Here is a 13715-nt window from a genome sequence, read left to right on the forward strand (position 1 = left end):
TGTTCCTCGTGGCTGCGGTGGGAGCTGGGTTTGTGCTTGCCGTCTCCCTGCCGGGCACGGGGGGCCTGGCGGGGTGGTGGGCGGGTTGCTGTCTGCTTTCCTCCGGGGCTTTCTCCTTCTCTGTGCTGTCTTGTGCCAAGGAGCCTCATATGAAGCACGCTGTGGGCAGGTGGCATGGTGGCAGGTGCTATCGTGGTGGCCAGCAAGCCCTTGCAGGGGCCGCGTGCTGCTGGGGACGGGCTGTTTCTGTGGCTGGAAGCTGCACGGACAATCAAAGTTCATGCAGAGAGCAGCGAAGGCTCTTTCAGAGAGCCGGGACTGCCGCAGCGTGGCACAGCCCCTGCTCCTCCAGGGTCCCCCTGCCCTCGGGCTCCTCGGGTCTGCATCTGGCTGCTTGCCTCTGTGGGCAGGAGATGGGCATGGCCGTGAGCTGGGAAGGACCTGGAAGAGCTGCTGTGGGTTCGGGGAGGTGGTGGTGCTGTCTGGGTTACCCCCAGCGGCACGGCACGGCTCCCATCCCAGCGGGGTGGCTCGCTCCTTCGTTCCCTGCGCGGGGAGCGACCGCGTGGTGCTTGTAATGAATTTCCTCCCCTCCCATCCTCTCAAGCTGGCAGGGAAGGGAGTAGCTTGTTCCTGAGCGCTTGCCAGCCTTAATAAAGCGGGTGTTTGGCGGGGGCTTTGTGGCAAACCAAGTTCCTGCTGGGCAGCAGTGCGGAGGGGGACGGGTGCTGTGTCACCGCCTGGCCCCTGCTGTGCCTTTCTGCTGTGGGTACGGAGGGGGACACCGTGTTGTAGGGTCTGTGAGAAGCTGTCCGTGTCCCTCCCTGTGCACTAACCATCGCTGCTCCCTCTCCCAGCAGAGGGAGGCTTCGTAGCTGGCAGCAGCCCTGAACTGCCAGCTCTGCTCCCCTGTTCCTTCCTCCCCCTGCCCGGCAGCTGCTGGGAATGCCGGAGCAGTGACCGTGCGGCTCCGGCTTCCTTCTCGTGAAGGTGCTGGTTTGGTGGCAAATGGGCACAGAACTCTTTCAGGGATTGAGTTAAAAGCAAGAGGAAACAACCCAAACCCCCAGGAGTTCTCAAATAGGTCCGTACTTGGCAAAACGTGATTTCCCTTCCTTTTCCTTGAAGGGAGCTCCTGAAGCAGTTGATTTCTGCGCTGCTTTTGGTTGTGACCACTTCATGCAAAGAAGTCAGAATCGTTAAGGTAAAAATCAGCATTTGCTGTGCCAGCGACCCTCATTTTGTGGGTAAGGCACAGGATTTGGCTATAAATGTACCAAGCTGACGAATTACCAAAAGGTGTGTGGGTCAAACCCCGCTGACAGAAGGCAGGTGGGACTGTTCCTGCGGGGGATCCTGCACAGGCTGCCGGGTGCGTTACAGTCTCTGGCCTTTGGTCCCGATGTCCTGGGGTATGAAATGAATCCCCCTCCAGGAGCAGCTGCTGTGGTGCTACGGGACCAAACCTGCCCCGAGAGCATCCTCTCTTGGCTGAGAGATGCCAGTTAAGATGCAGGAGAACAGAAAACAGCTCTGTAAGTAAATGCCAAACTCTGTTGTGCATTTTGGATGTTAACAATAGTGCTGCTGTCTTGTCAGGATGGCCAGGAAGGGTGTGCACGATGTTCTCTTCCCTTTGTAGGTCACTTTAAGGTAAATCAGAGAGCTGCTCTGCGGGCTTGCCTTCCCACCACCTAATTTGTCCAAGTGATTCTTATGTTGGGTAATGAGCTGGAAGATTTTCCCAGTGCTGAAGGGCAAGCCCCTGAGCTGCCTCGTAAATTATGCTTCCCTGGCATCTTTCTCCATGTCAGGCGCGGTGATTAGAGCACTAACTGCTTGGCTGAGGCTGCCGTCCCCAATTCACAAGCAGGAAGATGTTTCTAGCTGAACCCAGGGTTTCCAGGCTTCCACCCGCCGATTGGTGTAGGTTTTGCAAGAGTTTTTCAGAAGAATTTTTGGCCAGATGCCTTCCGCTGTTTCGGCACCCACAGCCAGAACAGGAGCAGAGGAAAGTGGCTCCCTTGGCCGGGCGCATTAAATTCAGCGCCGTGGTCCTGGCTTGGTGAGGGCAGATTCCTTGATGAGCAGGAATGGCAGAAAATACAGCTCAAATATTGCTTTTACATCAGCGTCCAGCTTTACTGAAGCAAAATCAGGACTTGTAAATAGCGTTCTTCGTTGTGTTTGTTTCTTTTCCTCAACAAATTTCCCCTGTGCTATAAATGCTGAAGCAGTTCCGCAGCGGAGGCTGAAGCTAGACAGAAATTTGTCTGAATTGCAGTGATGCTGAAGACTGGCAGCTGCCTTTATCAGTCTATCACAGGGCAAATCGGCAGCAGGCAGCTCAGTGATATGTGCATTAAGGCTTGGAGGCTAAAAGCAAAGGCACTTTGAGCAGAAAGATATGAAAATGGAGCGGTGTTGTGATGTGTCGGGAAAAGCACCGAAAAATCTATTTTTAGGAGTTTTTTCCTCTATTATCGCTAATGGAGGAAGAGTTTATGCTAAAGCTTCCTCTTATTCTAGCTTTCTGCATTTCCCTGTCCTGCTGTTTTTTTTTTTTTCCTCCTGTGGGAGGTGGTTGCTGCTTCTGCCTCGGCTTTTTAATGGGGCATCTCATCTCTCTTACCGTACCGGGTTTCAGGCTAATGAGGATGTGGCCCTGTAATAATAAACGAGCGCCAGCCTGGCAGTAAGTAAATGCATCGGGTGTTCTTGCCAAGCCATGCATATTTATTGAGGTCAGTAGGAAGCCCTAATATATTTTGGCTGCTGGTGCCAAGCGGAGGGGAGGAGGCCGTATGGAAGTAGACGCACGGCGCTGTTGCTCACGCATCTACTCCTTCTGGTGAATAAATAATGAATGCAATCAATTAGCAAATGTAATCCATGATCAGTCCAGTGACCGGGGATCGTCCAGGAAGAGGACAGCATGGCCCGGTTTTAGGATATAGTTTTAGTTTAGTTTAGGTTTTAATATGTACGTATACGAGTAGCATATACGCAGCCAAACCTGGTGGTTTCACTGCAGCATTTTGGTCGATTATTTCAGCTTTCTCTTGGGGGTGCTGATTGATGGAAAAAGGTTCTGATTCCCCTTACTTCTGGTCAGGTTTTTCCCGTTGAGTTGAGGGCAGGATTTCCCCAGCTCAGGGGAAGCGTGCACAGTGCTGGGCTGTCCTTGGTGCCCTCGGTGGGTGCCGTTAAAGGTTTCCCATGGTTCAGATCCGTGCTGGGATCACCCGAGAGCAACGTGTGGGTTGGAGGCAAACCCAGTGCTCGTGCAGTGAGGACACGTGGCTGCTGGCTCCCTGCGGGCGAGGGGGCTCTCCTCCTCCTGGAGGCTCCCCCAATGAGCAAAAATAGGAAGGGAGGAAATGGGAGAAGGCCTGTTGTCCTTGGGGGGTTGTGTTTGTGTTTTTTCTTCTTTTCATATGGAAATCATTGCTGGCACGGACTCAAGTTCAAGTGCTGGGAGGGGATGGGATGGGTCCAAGAGTGAGCGCAGAGCTCTGCTCAGCTTGCCCCCGAGGCGTGTTGGCCCAGGCTGGAAGGAGAACAGGGGTGGTAAATGGATTTTGGGAGGGATGTGCCCCACCACACCTCAAGCTGCTCTCCCCAGTGGCTCAAGGAAGCCCCAGCGGGCTGGCGCTGCGTGCCGAAGGGCCTGGTGTGCACGGCCGAGGTGAGAGCCGTGGTGGGACCCCCAGCTCATCCCACATTTGGCAGATGGGAGGAGGGAGCATACGGGAAGAAGGTAAGTGACCTCTGTGTGGGAAGCAGCCCAAGCCCAGGCCGAGCTATCTGCTCCGTTCCCCAAAGCTCACTTTGCCTTCGCGCGCACAAAGGCCGGTTTGTCTCCCCCGCCTTGGCAAGGCTCGCCAGCGGCTAACGTTGGCTTTGTCCTCTGCTGGCCCGTGGAGCTGCAGATGGGCCCGGACAGGCGGCTTCTCAATGCCGGGATTGTTCGTGGCCGCCCCCGCCTCGCTCAGGGGGATTGGGGGGATCGGGGGGATCGGGCAGCGTGCGCCTCCCCGGCCCCGTGGGTGCCCAAGGGGTGCTGGGCACCCCATGCGGTGGGGCAGAGCAGGGATGGAGCCCCTCGAGGGGAACCTTCTGCTAAGGAGGGGGCCTGGCCTTCTGCCCTGCTCCTCTCCAACCCCCTGCTCCTCTCTGGGCTGTTTGCCTCGACACCTGGAAGAAGTTAGAAGGTGGACCGGGAGCAGGGCTGGACCTGTGGCGCTGGGGATCAGGGCTGGGTTAGCATGCGTGAAGAGGGGGAGAGCAGGTTTCCAGAGCGTCCCTCCACCCTAGCTCTTGGCAAAAATGTGGTTCCGTCGAGTTTCCCTCCTGTGCACCCGAGCCAGGTGCTCCCAGGGTCCCCACGGAGGGCGCCTGCCCAGGTGAGGGACACGAGATGGCAGTGCCACACCGTGGTGCCGCTGCTCACACCACATGGCTCGGTGGCAGCAGGGTGCTCTGGTGCCCCTCGCCCAATCTACCCCAGCACCCTCCTCCTGCCCCAGCTTCCACAGCCTTGGGTCTTTTTGGGTACCCCGAAATCAAACTCTCCGTCTCACGGAGGACACACCCTCAGCAAATAACCAATGGATTTCCTGGAGGGCTGCTGGTTTTTCCTGCTGGTGCTGTGAAATGTGATGCTCCTGGGGCTTTTTCTACATCCTCGGTCCATGTGTTACAGCTTTGGGAATACGAGGATAAAGTCCCGCAGAAGACAGCTGTATTTTTTTTAATTTTTTTTCCCTCACCCCTCCCTGTTGTTCTGACCCAGAAATTCCTCACTGTGTTCGCTAAGCTGGCTTAGTTAAGGACTCGACTGATTTCTGGAGGATTAATTAGTCCGTGAATATGGGCAGGGGAGGGTGATGGCTGCTCCTGGGCTCATACAAAGCTCCCGATCCCGCTGCCAGGGGGTGCCCGGCTGGAGGCCACCAGGTGAGGTGCTGCTGGACCTGTGGCTGTGCCTGTGTCCCTCCTGCGGCCCCTCCTGGGGCACGGGGACCTGTTGCAGGGAGCACACAACGTGCAGCTCTTTTGGGAGCCCTTATTCACTCAAAGCCGTGCTGCTGTGCTCGGCTGGGTGATGATTCCTCATACGTATGGCAGCAGCAAGTGTTTTTCAGGTTGCAAATAGCTGCGTGCCCTAGGGAGCGCGTAAAGGAATGCGTTTCCTTGATCTCCACAGGCCCTTGATGTGCTGCTGAAAGCAGCTCCCCTGTTTAACAGCAAGGCACGGGCAGGTTTGCTTTGCTTTATCTGCTGCTCTGCTTCCCCGTGCTGTTTGGGGAGGAAAGCCCACAAAGAGGCTGTCAGCAGCAGCCTCGCTGCTGTGTAAGACGGCGAGCTTGGTGCTCTGGGACTGGAGCTGCGTCCCCGTTTGCTTACTGGGATGCTGGGGCCCCTTGCTGGTGCTATAGGGTTGTGTGACTCGTGGCTCTGCGGGCAGAGCTCCTGGGGTGATCGCCTGGGTTGTGTGGGGCCGTTCTGCTGCCGGGCATCTGTCTGCACGAGGGGTTGGTGGTCACCCGCACCTCCGTGCCCATGGCACAGCCGTGCCAGGAGGACCCCGTGCCAGGGATGGGGTCCTGCACGCCCCTTTTTTAGAAGGCATCACAAATACCTGACCTGCAGTGAACTGGCAGTTCTGCTGGAAGTAACAGTTGGTTTTCTTCTCTTTTTTTTTTTTTTTTCTCCTTGTGTTTTGGCAGAATCCTAGCAATAAGCAGTAAATGATTTCATTAATAACCTGCAAATAGCTGCTCACCAGCTGAGCCGCGGGATCTGTCTGGAGGCTTGCTCCGAGACGGAAGGGAGCTGCCAAAAAAGTGCCAGTGCTCTTGCTGACATGTTTAGCTAAGAAATGCCGTGGGCAGAGCAGCAGCACGCGGCTGCTGCTGGCTCCCGGGGCTGCGGTGACCTGGCTGCTGCAGCTCAGCCCCAAAACCAGCACTAAGGGGGGCTCTGCCCCCACACATCGGGGTCGTGGGTGAGCAACTGCTGCCACCCCCTCCCCAAGGTCCAGCTCAAATCCCTGCCCACGGGCTGCCCGTGTCTCCTGCACGGACCTCAAGCTGATGTGGCTTCTGGCTTCTCTATTTCCCAGCTCTCCACTTCTCTTGCTGTTGGAGGTCAGAAATTTGGGAGCATCCCTAGGGCCATGCCAAGGCTCTTTGGTGCCTCTCCAAAGCCCCTGGGGTGTGGGGATCTCAGCTCGAGTTCCCTGAGAAAATAGCTCCAGGTGCATCTTGCACGGGTGGTTTTGCTACGGAGAAGGGCTCTGCAGACACAAACGTGAGCTCTGCCATGTGAGCTCTTTCCCTGCGCCGGTTTCTTTCGGTCAAGTCTGCTGTCTGCCTGGCTGGGTTCAGCTGCGGTGAATGCTCTCAGGAGATGTCGGAGCTGAATTTAATGTAGCCAGCGAGCTGCTGCAGTCTGCAGTGCAACACGGAGCTCATCAGAAAGAGGCACCCTGAAGAAGGCTGTTAAACTGCGGCTCTCTGCGAAAGATGAGAAGATGTTTTAGCATTTGGTGTTCCCGTTGGGGTCTCAGCCTGTGCTCCTCCAGTCCCGCTGGCTGTGGGTGAGCGAGTTGCCATTAATTCCCACTCGTGCCAGCTCGCGCTTTGGCTTCCCAAGGTGCCAAGGCACTGCCCCCCTGGGGACCTGGCGTCCCTCTTGCTCTTTTCTGCAAACCAAGGCCCTGGGAGGTGTCAGAGGGCTGCTGGTGGTCCGGAGAGCCCCTGGATGCCAGCGGGTGGCTTCTGGCGAGCGTTGTTTCCTCCTTCCCTTGGAAGCAGGGGCCGCCTCGCTCTCCACAGGCACGGCTGTCTGCACATTCACTTTACTGCTAATGGAGCTGCTGCTGTACCCATTGGTTCCCGTCTCCGGAAAAGGCTCACGAGAGCAACTGCAGCTTTCCCTTTGCTCTACAGAGCCTATTTAGTGTGTGCGTATTGCTGCAATGATGGCTAGATTTCATCAGACGCCAGGCGCATCTTTCTTAATAGCCTGTGTAATTTCTTCCAGAGGGACGCATTGCATTAAATCTTTAATCCAGCAAGCTGCTAAGGGACCCCACTCAGATGCCCCGCATTTCTTGCTGATCTCCTCTACGGCCCTAATGCTGCCCCAGGGGCTTTACCCTGTGGTGGGGCTGGTGCTGGAGCAGCGAGTCCTCGGTGGAGAGCCGAGGTGGCAAAGGTGGCATCGCTCCCGTGCTTTCTTCTCTGCCTTCTCTGTAATGTCCCATCCTCTCTGCTCCAGGGAAGGCAGGCAGGTCACCCTCCGTGCCATGTGCCCCTGGGTCACATCAGCCGGGGTCTGTGCAGCGTGAAATAAACTGCAGAGGGATTGGGACGTGGTGGTGCAGGACCGCTGCGAACAGCCCTGCTCAGGGAGGTCACCGCTGCCTTCGATTTCTTTTCTTCCCTTCCTCAAAAATCCCCACTTGCCGCATCTCCCGAGGAGCTTTGGGCTTGCCAGCTGTCATTTTGGATGGATTTTTCTATTAAAGGCCTCTTAAAAATCTGCCGGTGCGCTGCTGAGCCTGATGCTGCCAGCACTGCTCCTGTGGAAGGGTTTTCCAGGAGGGACGGGTGCTGCTGGGCACGTCGTGGCTATGCTGGGGACAGGAGAGAGAGGAGGGCTCTGGTTCAGCTCCCAGCTCCCTGTCCTGCTGCTGCAGCCCTGACCTTCGCGTTGCTTTGTGTGCCCTCGCTTGGTCTGACTTCTTCCTTCCTCTCCCCAGCTTTCCATCTGTGCAGCTCTGCGAGGCAGGGAGTAATTGGGGAGGAAACCGTGTTCATTGCTCACGCTGAGCCACCGGGGCAGCTGTTTGCTGTATCGAGAGTCCCCTTGGATATACTTTTATGGAGACGGTGACCTGTAAAAGAGTGAACCAAAGGCTCGAAGCTCCTGGGGGCATTCCCAGGGGTCTGGGCCGTGCCCACCACTAGCACCCAGTGCAGCCGATCAGACCTGCTGCTGGTGCTCAGCGCTGACACCGATGCTCAGTGCTCTGGGCTGACAAAGTGACTGCAACGTGAAAGCTGCTTAAATTGCTGGAGCTGCCCTATTATCGCTTAATCTTATTCCTGAGCCCCACGGGGTTTCTCGTGCTGTTACAAACGCATTCATCCACGAGGCTTTCACAGGTCTGGCTGCTCGGATCGCAGCTCGCTTCTCGGTGTGTTTTGGCCAATATCAGCCTGCTGGGGTGGAAATGTTGCCCAGGTTGGGCAGCACCTGGGGTGCTGGAGCATCGTGCAGGAGAACCGAGCTGTGCAAAGGGTGGATTTGCTCCCCAGCAGCTGATGCAGGGGACTCCAGGGCTGGGACCCCCCTGGGATCCCCCTGTTCGGGGATCTGCCTGTGGCAGAGCCACCTGGGAGCATGGAGACGAGCCCGAGGTGCCCTGCTGATGGGGAAACCCAGCAGTGCTTGATTTGGGTCTGTCTGCACGGGTCCAGTCCTTGCATTTCACGGGTTGACCAGGTGCAGCTGTGGTCAGCCTCCGGGTGCTTTTGGAAAACTCCCCGGAGAATGAGTGCTCGTGTTGTTGGCACTCCTGACTTCTTTTCCCAGAGCTTCTCCCAGGGTTTTTGGTGTGATGGGTTTTTCCCTGCGTGCCTGCTGGCATGTGTGGGAGTGGGTCTGGGGCACGCAGAGCCAGTTGCTGGTTGCGTTGTCTGTGGAGGTTGCCGTGGGCTTGGTGAGGGCTCAGCAGCGGAGGTGACAGCGGAGCAATGAGGTGTCCCAGCTGGGGAACCTCTCCCAAGTGCCCAAAGCAAGGACAGCCCTTGGTGGGAGAAGCTGCTGGGTTTTGGAGAGGTCACACAGCAGGTGAGGAGCCCACAGAGACGAGAGCAGCACCTTGGCTGTGCCTGGGGCCCGCAGGATGGCGCGTATCCGATTGTAACCGGGCGTTGCACAACCCATCTGCACCGCCAGCCCTGCCCGCCCCGGGGCAGTGACGTCCAGGGCGATCCCCTGGGGCCAGGGCCTGTTCCCTGCCCCAGTTCCTTCGCTGGGCGAGGTCAGGGAGCTTGGAGCTGAGGAGGAATCGGGGAGCTCTCAGCCATGGTGCCCCCCACAGCTCCCACGTACCGCCTGCGCAAGCGGCGGGTGGCGAGGGAGCGCGGGGCCCTGCCCCAGGGGTGCCGGCTGGGGGCTGTGGGTGCTGGCGAGGCCGTGCTGCAGCGTGGGGACCTGCTGGATGCTGACCAGGGTGGTGAGGTGCTCCTGGCCCGCAGGTAACGCTGCTGCTCCCCCTATCTGGGCTGTTGGAAGGGGTGGGCTGCGTGGGGGCTGCGCCTGCGATGGCCTGCAGGAGATGGGAGATGTGCCGAGGAGCCCGCTGTGGGGGAAGCAGTGCTGGTATTTGGGTTTTTGGCACTGGGAACTGCGCCTTGTGCTCCACCAGCTCCTCTCCAGTGGCAGCAGCTGGTGAGAAAGGCCCAGTTCTGAAGTTTCTGGAGCTTTCGAGCGAGAGGTGCGCCCTGTCTTCTGCCTGGTGGCTGTTTCTGAGCTCCACACAGCCCAACCCCTCCACATCAGCCTGGGGAGCAGAATTGCCCAGCTGCTGTGCACAGCACTCGCCGTGGGCTTTTTTTTTTGTCTGTCCCATTGGTGTGAAGGGGGCTGTGGTTCTGGACCCTCTGCCACCCTCCCCGTCGGTGCCACCCTGCCTGTTGGTGCCACCCCTGCGGCAAAGCCCGACTTCACCAGGGTATTTCTAAGAGCTGCTGCCTTCCCTAAGCTGCAGCTTATGGGAACAACTCCCTCCCGAGGTGTGAAGTCCTCAAAAATGAAAGCAAAGCCCTGCCCGTAAGTTGTCTTGGCAGTGGTGAGCATCTGCCTCCTTGTCTTCAGTCTGCCTGGTGGTGGCTTGAAGTATTTCTTCTGCGGGGTGCGATCCAGCTTGTCAGCTTTTTTATTGAAGCAGGCTGGAGCGTTTCTGTTCCCTTGGATGTTATTTAGGTTCTGTGCTCTGCTTGGCAGTCCTGGAGGTTTTAATTTTACAACGAGCATTTTGGAAGTTTTAGAGGTTTGTTTTTGCTTTATTTTAATTAAATTGCTATGACCTGCGGGGAAATCGTTCAGCTTAATTTGAACGAAAAGCCGTACGCTGAGTAAATCCAACATCTATCCGGTGATTGCGCTGCTCCAAGTTCTGACATGAAAAGTTAAAATTTGACTCCGGGCTTGAAAGTTTGCAATCATTGACTGCAACAGGCATGGCCGGCTCTGTGTAGTAAGAGGATTACGATAATCCATTGTTTGGGAAAGAAGCTGAGATTTTAATAGACTGTTTTGACGCAGAAATGGGACAATTACTGGGTGAAAGGAGAGAAGAAGGAGGCTGAAAATAAAAACATCCTTCCTCGGGGTGGGGGTGCCTGTTCCCCCGCTGCCTGCCTGGCCCTGGACGGCCCCGGGAGCTCATCCTGCTGGCTCTGCTCCGCGTGGCGGTGCCCTCCCTGGCCGGGCAGCTAACAGTGATTTTGGCAATTCCCTCAGCAGCCCCTGGACTCTGGGGGTCACCTGAAGCCTGGCATGGCCTGGGTGGCATCTGTTGGTCACAGGCACTTTGGGAGGTGGCCAGCAAGGAGAGCGGGGTGAAGGATGGAGCTGGACGGTGCTGAACACCACGCTCCTGGAAGCATCTGTGCTCTGGTGCTCTCCCAGCACCTCCCCCTGCCCAGCCCCGGGCTTTTTTATTGATCGTTAGTCTAAAGATAGATGACGTTTGCTGTGCTGTAATTATGAGAAATATTCTCCTTGCTATTTTCTGAAATCCTTGCTCACGTTAACAGGTTTTCCAATTTTTGCTTGGGGTTTTGCTAGGGCTTTTTTTTAGGGAAAAAGAGCAGCTGTTTGGGGACGTGCTGAGCTGTGTCTGTTCCCAGGCTGGCTGAGGACATGGGGATGGGACATTCCCTTTATGCCCTGGTCAGAGAGAGCCCGGGGGTTCTGTGTGAAGGATTGGAACCAGTTTTGGGTGGTGGGGTCAGAGCTGTGATTCCCATGTCTGCTGGGCACGGTGTGGCTGTGAGATACCTCCGCCAGCTCCAGCACCCTCAGGTTATTCTGCCTTTGCCTCTCCTTTTGCTGTGTCTCCTCCCATCACATCACTGCTGATGTTTTATGCTCTCTGTAGTCCTTCTGAACTCAGCAAACCATCACGTTTGGGAGAGACTGACTAATTTTCTCTCTTTTTCTCTTCGCAAGCATGCAAAAACCCCTGCCGCTCCTTCAGCTGGCTGTGCCACAGCCTGCTTTTTCCTCTCCTTATCTTTCCCCTGCAAGCCTGAGCCAGGTTTTTGTGCCATCTTCAAGGAGCAGGCTCAAGGGATGTCTGTGCTTTGGGAGGTAATCGGCCCTGCGTGCGCTTCCATTTAACCGTGCAGTGCTGCGCGCGGGGAGAAGCTTTCGAAGTGGCATGAAATAACTCAGTAATTCCTACCCAGGTGTGGGACCAACCCGACTGCCCTTTGCTGGTGGCTGTGCCTCTGCCTCCCAGGTGCTGAATTTTGAGAAGTTCAGCATTAAATACTCGCTCACACCACTGTGCAAGTCACCCTGTGGGGCGAGGAGCTGGGTACCGAGGCAAGCAGGGTGCTGCCAACCCCTGGGGGGCTTTTAGCTACAGGGTGCTGCAGTGCATCCAAACTCCTTAATGGGGCTCACGTCCTCTCCACCGTGCTTCGTGCACCCAAAAGTGGCCCAAATTTACTAGAAAAAGTCCTTGAAGTCTCTCCCTATGGAGTTGAGTGCTGTTCCCAAGAAGGAGGATATTCAAGCTGTAACTCGGGCAGCACATCTGGATTTGCTGCTGGAGTCGGAGTAATTGTACTAAATGAGTTCTAACGCAGCAACACGCCAGGCAAATTAGTAAATTGACGTGGCTGCTTTATGCTAGGTAGCGGCACTGAAATTTGTATGTAATGCAATAGAACTGACAATTAAAGAAAAGTGCCTAGTTAGCCTGAAATGATAGCGCCTCTCACATACTTAGCTTTTTATTACGACTGTGTGGAAGTGCAGCACTTCCACTGGGCTTTACGGCCCCGCCAGGAAGCGCGTGGCAGTCCCAGGGCTGCCCTGTTGTGTTTTCACTTCGTGTGGTTTCTGCATGGTGCCCTGCGTGGTGCTGAATCTGTCCACTGGTCCAGCTGCACGTAGGGTGCTTGCAGAAATATTTTCAACTTCCAAAGGCCCAAATGACTTGGGGGCTTGGTAAGCTCTTGGAGAGCTTTGCAATGCGGTGTTTTAGTAGGGATGAGAGTGTGTGGGCGCATTTAACAGGGGGACGTTTCATACTTTCTAGCAGTCTTTTGAGCGTTTACTTCTCCGATTGCTTCATGTTTGCGTTTAACACGCTTCTCTGTGCACATGGTGATACCTGGCTTTGTTCGTCTCGTGAATTAATGTGTTCTGCACATATTTTCAACTGTTCTGCAGCGTTTGATGGCTCTGTGGTACACAGGATTAATTGGATGTGAAGAATGGTGGCTCAGTCACTGGGTGTTCTCAAAAGGAGGGCGGAACAGTTTTATTGCCTAAACCCCAAGTGTTTACTTACAAGATACAGAACTTACCTTGCTCTCCAAAAAAAAAAAAAGTGATTATCAAAATTCTCCATTAACTGCTTAATTCAGTCCTGTGGGGTTTGATAGGAAGCCTGACCTTAGTGGCCAGCGTTTAGTATGTCAGAAAACTCTTGTGCAGAACTCCTTGAACCCCCTTGGTGCTTTCAGTGGGTTTCCCAGGTAATTCAGAGAAGCCAGGCACTGTCCTGCTCCTTCCCCGGCCGGCACTGGCAGAAGGCTTCTTGAGAAATCCTCCGATCCAGCCTGGTGCACTTGTGAGCATCACCTGGTCCGTGTTAACGCTATCCTCAAGGGAGGGACGAGCTGCTAAAAGGGGTGCAGATGGAGAAGGAGCGATGGGGTCGGCATCAGCTGCCTTCTGGCTGCTGCCTGGCTCTTCAGGACACGGCTCGGAGGGCGGCTGTCTGTGCCTCGTGCCGAGTGGTCTCGGCGTGGCGGAGTGAAACCAAAGCCCTGGAGAGATGGGGCTGGAGCCCTCTGGTGCTGCAGGCGCAGATGAAGCTGTCAGCTCTGTTTGAATAATGCCCTTTCCCTCCTTCCCTGCTTGTGCTGAGAAGAGCTCTCGGAGTAAAAGTTGCCCAGGGAAACAGCGAAGCAGCCGGGGACAGTTTGTGTGCCCGGGGCTCGGGAGCGCAGTCGTAGGGCTGCGAAGACGCTCACCGGGGTGGTGCAGAAGCCACTTCCCCGCTGGCTGGTGGAGAGGGGGCCCAGCAGAGATGCTTTCTACGCCCCTACAGCTGGGCACACCAAGTGTGGTGGCGTTTCAGGCTCCTGCGAGGTAGCTGTTAGGATTTCTGCCTGAAAAATGCTCCGTTGTGGTTGTTTGCAAGCTGGGACTTGTGCCGGTTCCCATGCCTTCAGTTCCCATGCCTTCGCCTTGTTTAAACTGGGGGCTTTAAACTGGGAAATCCTGGTCTCTGTTTCCCTGATGAGCACGTGCCCAGGAGTGTGTGAGATGGACCTGGACAAGTAGCTTGTTTTTTGTATTTTTTTTCCCCTCCAGCTTGTCTGCAGACAAAATTGTGAGATGCTTGTAAAAATGTTTTGGGGATGGCCGTGCACAGGCATTAGTGTGCATGT

The 13715-nt window shown here is 55.9% G+C and overlaps 1 protein-coding gene across 12 annotated transcripts in view; it reads left to right on the top strand.

The window, feature by feature from the left end:
* Window positions 1-13715, top strand: part of LOC137864577 (ankyrin repeat and fibronectin type-III domain-containing protein 1-like) — a 189561-nt gene that overhangs the window by 32255 nt on the left and 143591 nt on the right. The gene's annotated exons all lie outside the window — the stretch shown is intronic.

Source organism: Anas acuta, chromosome 15 (assembly GCF_963932015.1).
Source record: "Anas acuta chromosome 15, bAnaAcu1.1, whole genome shotgun sequence".
Taxonomy (NCBI): domain Eukaryota; kingdom Metazoa; phylum Chordata; class Aves; order Anseriformes; family Anatidae; genus Anas; species Anas acuta.